The following is an 11,943-nucleotide window of genomic DNA, read 5'->3' as shown; positions in this document are numbered from 1 at the left end:
CAGTTGTGTACCTTCTAGATATATTATGAAGGCTATATAGGTCAGTACCATTTTCACCAATCTTTTTCTAAGGACATTGTCATTCAGATGGCTCTCTTTATGACAGCCTTGTTTTCTGTTTATATTTCTATTTTTAACTTTTCCAAAGCATGATTTCTTTTGATACCTGGCTTATTTTACTTTTTCTTTTTTCAACAGGGACCTAGGTCCTTGAGTGACATTAAATTCTCTAACTAGTTTTAAATATAAAATTCTGCAGAACCAGATGGGAAGAATGCAATTGACATTGGCAATTTGTCAGTAGTGGACAACCTGTTAAAAACTCTCAGCTCTTCCTGCTACCACTAACCTAGGAAAGCCCTCTTTTATGAATATGGTTTTCAGTTTTACAATCTACTCATGGTATGGTTCTCTAGCTTCATTGGATAGTGTAAGTTTCATTTATTTATTTTGTTTTTGTTGTTGAATTCAGTTAGAAGTTATCTTTTAATATTCTGGTATTTGTTTTTCTGTTTGCAATGGAGTAGAATTTGGATTTTTTATTAGAGATACAATTTGCAAATTGAATTGGGAAAGGCAAGGAAGGGAAAGAAAAGATCATTTTGTTTCAACAGTTCTCTGAGAGAGTATTGCTGTCAATGTTACCCATGAACATCGACGAGGGAACTTAAAGACTCTATTCCTTTGAACACACCTATCTGGATGATATTGAGTTGGATTAGGTGGTTGCTACATTTTCATGTGTTCTAAAATAATCTAACCACATCATCATAACCATTCTGCCAACATAGAAAGTGTCATGTAACTTTCTCCACCAACTAGACTATTTCATTAAAGATCAATTACAGGGCAACCTCCTGTCCTTTTGCATTGCATAACTTTGAGTTGAAAGAGTGAGGTGTTATAAAGTTAGCCACATATTGGCCATGCAGAGTGGCTAAATGAAGGCTGTGTGCAGAGTCCCACAGGAGGGGAAGGCAAACAAAGATATAGTTACTGCTTGGCCTGAAGTCAAGCCAGCATTATTTCAGATAAGATTAGGTATGTTCGGGGGGCCTTGTGTTCTCAGTATCTCTGGCAGCAGTTTCTGTCAGAGAACCCTATATGCCATCACAGACTGGTATTCTCCCTCAGAGGTTTGGAGTAGGGTAAGAACTAATTCTACCTCCCCACAACCTTATCACTGATTATATTTGAAGTAATGTCAGAATGGTGACTTTTGTCAGTAAAACACTGACAGGGCTTCCTTCTGTTTCCTTCACCATCTCCATTGAGGAGTTGATAGTCAAGTGATCATTGCCTTGACTGTTTGTAATGTAAATGCATGATCAACATTTATAAAGAAGCAATATAAACATAACACTATTCACAAAGAAAATTCTTGGGGTATTTTTAAAGATAGTGAGATGTATGAGAAAATTGAAAAACTGAGTAAGAATTTACAAGAAATGTCATCTAGTGGGAGATAGCCTATGTTGAGAAAAATAAGAAAAGTCCTGGCTGTACCACTAACTAGCTGTGTGACCTTGAATTAGTCACTTAATTGCTCTGTGCATGTTTTCTTATTTACAAAATGGATGTGACTATTCCCATCCACTTCTATAGACTGTGAGATAAAATTAGATTATATCTACAAAATAATTTTTAAAGTGGAATATGCAGCATTAATTATCTTCTTAAACTTCTAAATGTAAAAATAATTAGTTATCTTTTAAGGACCTGTGGTATAACAGTAGGGCAGAAATCCAGAAAATTTTTATGCTCAAGAAGTTGGTCATCTTTATATCTCTCCATAACATTTGAAGAAATCTTTGATGTCATATTATTGTATTTGACCCCTGATGTCATTGTAATATTAACTAGAGATAGTGAAATATTTCATAAAATTATTTTAACTTTTGAAATTCATAGATTTAGTTTGAAAACTTTATTCTCTCTTCTAATAATTTGAACTGGGGTATGAATACTTTTCTGATTCCCTAAAGTCTATTGGTTTGTGCTAATTATCAATGTATGTGGTCAAATGGCAATTCTGAATGAAGTAAAAACTAGAATTTTGGTATTTTGAATTAATTGGCAGGTGTTTCTTCCCATTTGAGATAAATTTGGTAATGAATGCATTTATACCAAGACTTAGTGGGAATCACTTAATTTGCACTGTATTGGAAAAAAAAATGTATGTAGTAATTATGACTAGTTTCTTTCTAGTGTGTCTTTATGGCTAAATTTTTTAGATTTGCTATTTTGAGTTATCATTTATTGGTTGAAATTTGGATTTCAAAGTTTGCACATTTGTACTCTAAATAAAATGGTCCCTTTTCTGCTCAAGTTTTCTGAAATTATTAGCAAAAAGGGTTATCAAAAAACCAAACCATTTTGAAATTTGACTTGGCATCCATGAAAAACAAGACATTTACAAAAATAAGTTACTTATTTTCAAAGGAAGGAACATCTCTTTTTTGATATTTTGTTAGGATGTTTTACTTGTGTCTCATCAAGAAATGAAACAGCTATTATCCCTTCATGAGAAGCTGATTAAGCAGAGCAGCACACGTCCATCTTTTTAAAGTTATACTTGGATGAAAAAAATGCTTTGATTATCACAATGTGCCATTTTGTAGAAATATTTTAAAGACTAGTCGTTTTTAAGAATTTTACTTATATTTGAGGAAGAAATGTCAGTCATCTAGCTATCTTATGCAAGGCTCCAATCTATAAAAAGGAGTATCCAAAAGAGATCAACTAGTATTATGTTAAAGAACTGGAAGTTGGACAGCTTTGAGCTTGATATTATGAAGGGCTATTACCATGCATTCCCCCAAAACATTTCTGGATATAGCAGTGAAAAAGAACATGTGAAAGATACCACACAAATAGAACTTTCATTTGATGTAGTTTGGCATTTCTAATATTCTTGTCTTGGTGCCTCTGAATAGAAAGCTATTGCTCCTTTCTGTTTCCTCTCAGTAGACAGGTATGACCATTGAGCAGTTTGAGGTGCCATTTGAGGTCAACTGTTCCACCCTCAAAACTCTGGTTTATTTTCTCTCTCCACTGTAATCATGTTTACAGCTTTAACTCTAGTCAAGAATCCAGAATAAATACTTGATCAATATTGTGAGAGAAGTGTGACCAGTAGAGCAAATAGGCATAAGGCCTATTCCAGGCCTACCTGTCCCATCAGTATGAAACTAATTACTATAGTTAGTTGTCTGGTAATGTGTTATAGATGTTATGTAGCTAGAGTTAGCAAAATGATGCATAATGCATGTGAAATCAACCATAGTACAGTCAGGACACCCATAGTAAATAATTTCATTTTCCATACAAAAGCACCCTTTATTGATGGAGATCAAGGCTAAGAATATTTGATGTTGAATATTTTTACATTTCATGAGCAAAGTACTAAGGAAGTCAAGGATGAATAAGGAAGCACAAAATTTGTTGCAAACACAGTTAAAAACTGTTGAATTTATAGAAAAGCCTATTAAATCACTTTCTTTAAGAATATAAAAAGACTATATATGTTCATTGGCTCAGGATGATTTGTCAGCTTTGCATATGGAAGCAACCTATCAAGCTAGAAAAGTACGACCAGTCCTCCTCACATTTATCCATGTCAGTGATGATGTGTAGTAACCTGAAGTCTAGCGTGGTCATATGTTCAAGCTTTTGTTTTTAAATCTAAGCCCATCTTAACTTGTTATTCAGATACTTGTTCTGGTGCCTCATTGTGGCATGGAGGTGACCCTGTGTTCTCAAAGATCATGCCACCTGTCTTGCAGGTTTTGTTATTCTAGAACACCTTTGAGTTTGGTCCTTAGGACAGGATAGAATCTGTTCTCTAAGGATTAATCTAGCTAAGCAATACTTGTTGACTTGACTAAGAATGGAGAGGCTCATCATAATGGGTTGGTCAGTAGATGATAAATGTTTTGTCTGTGTCAGCCTACAAATCAAAGAAAAATAAAAATAGCCCTCTTACTTTGTGTCCCCTTTCTGCTTCCACAGTGATAGTAGTAGAGTAATGGAAAAGAGTCAGAGTGTAATAACAGTAACACAGTTTTTAGGCTTTGTAAGCATTAGCTTAACTCTAGGAATAAATGACTTGTGATTTTATTAGTATAGAAAATTCCCAATGCGGGAACTTTACCAATCAAAGTCAGCACCTTCTCTCTGACTTAGCATCTTATAGTTGCCCACAATCCTGAGATAGTAAATGACTTGCACAATCATTATGTGCTGGAGTTGAGACTAGAGCTCAAGCCTTCCTGATTTTATATCCAGCTTCCTATCTACTAGGCACACTGCCTTTGTCTGGATAGGCCATGTCAAAGCGTGGTGGGGGGCATCATTATACAATAGCTCTGGAGTCAAAGGAGCAGGGTTCGGATCTGGCTTCTGATAATCACTTTCTTTGTCACCTTGGACAAGTTACTTGCCTTCTTTATACCTCAGTTTCCTCATTGTAAAATGAATGGGTTGGACTAAATGGCCTCTGAGATCGCTTCTGGTTTTAGAGCTGTGATCTTAATTAGATTGATACAGAATTAGAGAAACTGCACCACATCTATATTCATATCCTGGTGCATGATCAGAAAACAAGATAAGATAGCCATGTGGTACTAACATAAAAAACACATCAACAGCCAAAAGTATAGCATATCTGGTGGGTTCTTTGGAAGATTTATGAAGAAACATGGGTAAGGAAACATGGGTGGTAGCAATGTACGCTGATGGAGGCAGTATCCAAAGCAATGAAATCACAAGTACTTCAACATATTGATTTTCTTAATTACATTCAGATCCTGGAATGAAGAACCCATGTTAATTCAAATGTCTAATCAATATATAGTCTGATGATCCCTTCCCGGCTTAATTTTTTCTATTCATTTCATCCTGATTAATTTGAATTGATGCATGTGGGCAGCTAGGGCACAGTGGCTAGAGCACTGGGCTTGGAACCTTGGAACTTCATGAATTCAAATCCAGGCTCAGACACATATTAGCTGTGTGACCCTGGGCAAGTCACTTAACCCTCTTTGCCTCAGTTCCTCATCTGTAAAATGGGCTGGAGAAGGAAATGGTAAACCACTCCAACACCCTTGCCAAGAAAATTCCAAACAGGGTCACAAAGAGTTGGACACGACCAGAACAATGCAACAACCACAACAAAATGGTATACGTGCAACTCATTCCCATCTATGTATGTATATTTATAAATGTATGCATATGGATAAATAAAACAAATGTTTATAAAGCACTTACTATGTGACAATCACTGTGCCAACTATGAGGAGATAAAGCATAGTGTCTAGTCTCAAACTGCTTAATAGTCTTAACAGGCATTCTTAACCTGAGGTGCATGAACTCATTAATATTTTGATAACTGTTTTTCAATGTAATTGGTTTCCTTCGTAATCCTACATATTTTGTTTTTGTCCTCAGACCACAAGCGTACATTACAACACCAAAGTCCATTCTTAGTAGCACCTGCCAGTTGAATTTCTGAACAAGGACACATAGCAATCTTTCGTATTGATCAATGATAAAATGTCTTCTACTGAAACTTCATTAGGAACTTTCATATTGTAAATTAAGTTTGGCATCCATCTCTGCACATTTTATTTCACATTTATTTTTCTATGAAGAGCAACTCTTTTTAAATAAGTTATTTCAGTTCAGTTTCACAATTCCGATTTGACTATGTAGTTGTGTAATTTAAAGATAACAGGAAATACATACTTTTAGAAACATTTCTATTTGAGTGGCCAGAATTGGTGTCTTCAGAAGATTATTTTTGCTTTTTGTGGTCATCTCATTATGATTTGCATTTAGTTGTCCTACTATCGTTATCCAGAGTAACACATGGAGTGCATTGTTTTTTCTAGTTGAAAATGAGTATTTCTTAGACTGTGGTATTCATTAAGATGAGAGAGAAGCAATGATTTGTGTGCACAGCTGTTCGTTATTCATCTTTGCTATCTTTTAAAAATTCTTATATTAATATTAAAACAACAGCAGGACAAATTCAGAATAAATCAGAAATAGTGCTAATACTTTCATTTTAAAAAATCAGTTAAAGTTTTTTAGTGCTTTGAGAATTTTGAACCATCTGTGAATATGCATTTCAATATATCAGGACTTTAAGTTCCTTCTTTTACCTCTGATTGCCACGTAGTTTTGGCAAATCTATTGTAATCCATTCTTCCTAGGCTTTTCGTAGAGAGCCATTTGGAGTCTGCAGATTTCAAAAGCATATGGATTATAATACTGCATAAACTTCATCATGCTCTGTTTTTGGACTCTTTCCATGAATGTGATCAGGAATCTCATGTAAAACTCTCATTTTGGAAGGATATATGGAAACAAAATTCCTGACAAACTCAAAATTTTTTCATTGTCTTATGTTCTCTATGAGAGTTGTACTCCTCTCACTCCCATGATCAGAATCTCCTATTTTCCTGTCACCTCTTCCTTGTAATCATTATCTTTATCTTCACTACCATCATCATTCAGCATTTTGAGTATCTTCTTTTGCAGTGCACTTTGCTAAGGTCTACACGATAATGTTGTTTAAAAGGACGTTGTTGTTTGCAGTAGTTCGAGTGGCAATGTAATTTTTCTTTATAGGAAAAAATCATTAAGTAGTTGATTTTATATTAGCCACAAGTGATCATGATCTTCAGCTTTGTTTTGGTGTATCAGAAACAATTAGCTAACTTAGCTGCCATCAGCTGAATTAGATCTGTCTGCTGAGTGTAATGCTTCTTTCTTTCCGTTGTCCTTTTCCTCTGAGAGAGGAGTGTAGAGGAAGGATACAATGGAGAGGTAAAACCAGTAAAGCTCTGTAGCAGATGAGTGGCTTGCTTCCAAGTGTCTGCTCTTCATATAACATTGTGTTAAATTATTGGGTTGGGGTGGAGAAAGACACCCCCCCCTCCCATTATATAGTCCTATTCTAGTACTATTTACATTCACAATCTAGCACTTCATTTTTTTTTTTTTTGGTCAAGCTATAGGATTTGACATTGCCAACAAATTGAGTGTATAGGCTTCTCATATTCAACAGTTCTTTCATCTGGCAGGCATTTATTGCATCCCACCATGTATAAGGTGCTGAATAAATTTTAAGAGCTCATTTGCTGTATATTCCATAAACTTTATCTACTTGAACTAAAGATACAGATTTTGGCAAAAATCTTTCCTATAAGAAGAATCACTAAAAAATGTAAAAGCATGAAAGTTTCTTTATGTATTTTACTGTGTATTTCTTTTTCTTCCTTTAAAAATTTTGGTTGGGCATGCTTTGAAAATCACAGTTACACCTGCGTTAGTGAGCTATTCAGGATGTGGTTAGAGTTACATGATTGTGCCCCATGATCTGGTCATATATGGTCAAATTGTAAAGTAATCTTTTTTTATGGGGTATTATGTGTGAAGTTTGTAATTACAACGACCCTGTTAAATTCTCATATCTGAAAACTGCACTACCCTTGATGAACAGAGGGGGATCTCATTTGGGGTGAAACTGTTATAGAATTTCAAGATGTGCTGAAATTCACTTTCTGAAGTTACATGAGAGATTGGAGAGAGTCATAATGGCAAGGAAAGGACTGCCTTTAAACCCCGTTTGGAAAGTCTTCTCCTTGGGTGGTCTAAGTGAATTCATACAATTCATTTTTAATCCATTAAAAAAGTATTATACTCATTTTTAAATTCCTTACCCAATAATGCCTTATCAGTTTTCTAGTTGGCTTGTAAGACACACCTGAAACCATTCTTATTCTGTTGCATCTTTGTAACTTGAGAGAGTGACAACCAAAGAGAAGAAAGCTAAAATGCCAATTTACTTTCAGATATTACAGGGAAGGACTGTTAAGCTTATGACCTTGCTGCACTGCACTTATATACCTTTACTTAGTTTTTTTTTTTTTAAATCAGGTTTAGTTTTCCTTTGAGTGTGACTTCTAGTGCCAAGAAGTTTTCCCTTTAGAGGGTGTTTATGTATTTAATAGAGTTTTCTGAGGTGGGTGCTACAGAATTTTCACAGCATGTGTTCACATTGGACTAAGACTTTTGTGTACAACTTACATCAAGTGGAAAACTTGACTGGCATAAGCTTTAAGGTGGCTTTTTTTTGTGTTCTACATTTGAAGCTTTAGTCTATATTTCCTGTTGGGCTAACAATGTTTTCTTTCGTTTTCACTGAAGAACAAAGTTAACATTAAAAAATAATTTTTTTATTGAAGAATATGTTTTTCTAAGTAAAGTCGGTATCAAAGAAGCTGTCATGGTGGGTCATCCTTCATGTATAGTATTATGTTGCCCTTTTGCATCTTGAGACATAAACTCCAAGTCATAGTTAAACAAATACCTATTTATTTAGATAAAGGATGAAACTGCCCTAAAGCCAGACAAGAAAATAGACTTTTGAAGAATGCACCCTGTTGGAGAAATAAGCAGGTTGGTTGGTAATCCTGCGTTTGCCAGTCCATCTTTTTTTACTGGATTTAACTCGTATAGGTGTTTAATCGCCAACAATAATGGCATAATTTAAGAGGCTGATGTTTCTTTTTTACATCTGTGAAGGAATGCTGTCTTCTCTTTAGGTCCAAAAAACTTTAAAACAAATAGAAGTATATTATGAATACAGTTCCTGGTTTCAATCTTTGACATTGCTAGTACAAATATTGCACCTGACTGAAACTCAATTGAATTAAAATGCTGTCAAACATCAGTGATTCATAGTTTGCTCATTTAAAATTTCTCTTTTCAGATGGGTTGGGCTGCAGTTTACCTGTATAGGGTTTTAAAGAAAAGTTTCGCCAAGGAAGTAATGCCATAAGAACGATTTGGGAACGACTGGGGATGGGAGAAAAAACAGAAGCTTTTTTTCCCTCTTGGAATTTTTTTTTTTCATGAAAATCTTATCTAAAATTGGTTGACACTGGTCGATTTTAAAAATCTGCAAACCTTTTTTCCCCTTAGCACCCTCAGTATACTATATATATATATTTGAAGAATATTGAACCACATTTCTTTTTAAGTAAACTCTACTTCAAGTGTATCAATTTGGACTAGCCTTTTCAATTAATTTTAAATGAATGAAGTTTTAGTAGTGGTATAAGGAGCTTTGTTTCATATTCTTTAAATATTTTTGTGTTCAAATCCTAACAGTTCATTTTCCCTAACATTGTTTACTATTGTATCATGTAGCAAAAATTAATGATAACAGTGATAAAAATACCTTGCCATGAAAAGCGCAATACAAAAAACTTTCACGTATCATATATTATCCTCATATTAATCCCAGGCCTCAACTAAAGTTCTCTTCTAATGCCACCTCATGATATGAAGGTGATCCAAGGTTCTTGAAAGCTAGGCCAGCAGAACATAAGCTATGATGGGTCTTTGTTGGAAAGGCTATGTTGATGGGCTCATTGTGTAAAATGGGGGGAGGGGAGGTTGACTCAGTGACTGCTGAAGTGTCTTCCAGCTCTAAATCTATGATGCTATGATGTATTATATTAATTTTCTGAAGACCATAGTCCTTAAACAAACATAGAAGGACTCATCTCCAGAGGATTGATCATCAGGTGATGAATTTTTGAAGGGCACCACTCATTAACCTGTCTACTAAGGTATTAAAGGCTTAGGATCTTCATTGGTAAGGGGAATACCCACATGAATGAAATCCTTGATTCTTAAAATATGAAGGACAAATAGATAATTGTTAATTATTGTCTAAAATGGAATTTCTCTACCTTTACTCCTACCTTCAGTAATAAGAAGAACTCTTCCTTGTATAATGTTTTGTTTTTAATTTGTACCTGTGATTTCATTGGTTTGGGAACTCTGGCTGAAATTTACTCTACAAATGTACATATGCATCTGTCCTACAATTTACAGTTTTAGAGATTTGTATGTGAAATTCACTGATAGGTTAAATGACAACAAGAATCACATATACAGTATGTGTCAGAGGGAGGGTATGGACTCATTTCTTCCTGACTCCAAGGCTGACTCTCCAGCCACTGTGCTATTTAAACTTCAGTTAAATAAAATGAAAAGTATTTTGTGTTTCAGCATTATCAATTAGTATATTTTATGAATTATCCACTATGCTTGTGTTATTTGGCTGTTTATACCATTGTGGCACTTGGCCAATTAGGCTCTTGCTTTCTATGAATTTCTATCATCAAAATATGTTTTCATAGTTCACCTCACTTGTTTTTGTTGGTTTTGGCACAGTAGATATTATAAAATTTGGTATATCCTAGATTTTCATATGATTGAGTTACAGGGTAGTTATGGAAAAAGGATGAAAGGAATCATTAATCCTGGCTCCATGTTCACAGGCTTACTAACTTGTGTTACATTGAGGAAGTCGCTCTTTGAACCTCAGTTTCCATATGTGTAGATTGAGGGGGCTGGACTAGATGAACTTTGAGGTCTTTCTGTCTTAACATTTTTAGATTCTAGAAAAGATTTACAAGATATGATGTTGTTAATTTTAAAGAGGCAGATGTTTTAACATTGTGACTCTAAAAGGTAAGCACAAAGATATACCAAATTTCTTATTACCTCAGTGACATTGCCTACCAGCTGTGAATATTTCTTACTACAATGAATTTCTTCATTTTTATTGCTGGGTACAAGGCACAGTGGTTCATTTTTCTTCCTACTTGGACTTCCTGTATATCCTTTAAATTCATAGCATCGTAAGAACAAGTAAGTCTTTCTATTCTGTCCTTTGTTAACTGTAAACCTCAAGAAGCAACAGTTCTATCGTGCCCTTCCTAAGTCGCTGGACTCTGCTCAAATTAAACACTGTAAGATTATCAGCAGGTAACAAAGTTGAAGTATATCTTTCTCTTCAGCATTTTTGTATAACGTTTATCTTGAACTAGAGAATGCTTAAAAATTCATACCCGTTAGTGGTTTTCACCACCAACCACTTGAAAATGTTGACCCTGTGCCTACCATATAAAATGTATGTGTGCGTGTTGTGGTGAGGGGGCCAAATAGGGGAATGGAAGAAGTGGGGGTAGAGAAAAGAAACATGCAGATTTAGCTTCTCTATGTGGTATAAAGGGTGTGTGTGTGTGTGTGTGTGTGTGTGTGTGTGTGTGTATGTGAGAGAGAGAGACAGAGAGAGAGAGACAGAGACACAGAGAGAGAGGATTCAGGAAAGTCAAAGCTAGACCTCCTAACTTTCCTGTCTTGACTGCTGTTGAAGGCCAGAGTGTTAATTGGATTGCCTGCAGGGTTGGTTTAGCAGATAGAAACTTCTAAAATGGATGGAAAATTAAACTTCATCCCTGCTCCTCCTCTCTCCCCAGTAGTGGGCACATTGAGGTCCCAGTTGTTGATGTTTTCTTATTTTTTTCCCTGTGTCACTTGCCACTATCTTTTGTTGTTGTTGAATCATCTTTCATAGATGTGATAGGGGACTTCTGTGGTATCCATTTTCAACCAAGTGTTGACATTTAGTATCAGTCAGCAAATGCATATGTATAGTGCCTCTAGGACTCATGCTGGAACAACTGGCATGATAATCTCCTTGACTAATATTTATTGAGTACCCATAATTAAATATTTGCATACCTTTGCTATACTATTGTTGTCATAATGCTACTTTTGATATCATCTTTTGGTGCTACTAATAATTCTAAACCAGACAATCAAGAAGCATTTATTAGGTGCCTATTATGAGCCAAGCACTGTGCTAGGCTGGAGGGAGAAGTGTGAACTACCACTAGTTGTATAAAGGAGTCTGTTAATAAAATGTTTTCTGTTTTCCATTCCAGAAAATAAATATTATAAATTCTTCAACATTGTATGTCATCATTGGGCATAGCACCTCTTATGTGGTTGGTAAATATTTGAATTGAATATTTTAAAACAAGTAAAAAGGAGTTGAGAATCTGGATTGTATAC

The 11,943-nt window shown here is 35.1% G+C and overlaps 1 protein-coding gene across 4 annotated transcripts in view; it reads left to right on the top strand.

Moving 5' to 3' along the window:
* The window catches only part of VTI1A (vesicle transport through interaction with t-SNAREs 1A), a 412,420-nt gene that overhangs the window by 97,274 nt on the left and 303,203 nt on the right, over positions 1–11,943 (top strand). The window lies entirely within an intron of this gene.

This window comes from Trichosurus vulpecula, chromosome 8 (assembly GCF_011100635.1).
Source record: "Trichosurus vulpecula isolate mTriVul1 chromosome 8, mTriVul1.pri, whole genome shotgun sequence".
NCBI lineage: Eukaryota > Metazoa > Chordata > Mammalia > Diprotodontia > Phalangeridae > Trichosurus > Trichosurus vulpecula.
This window is presented reverse-complemented; position numbering and strand designations above follow the sequence as displayed.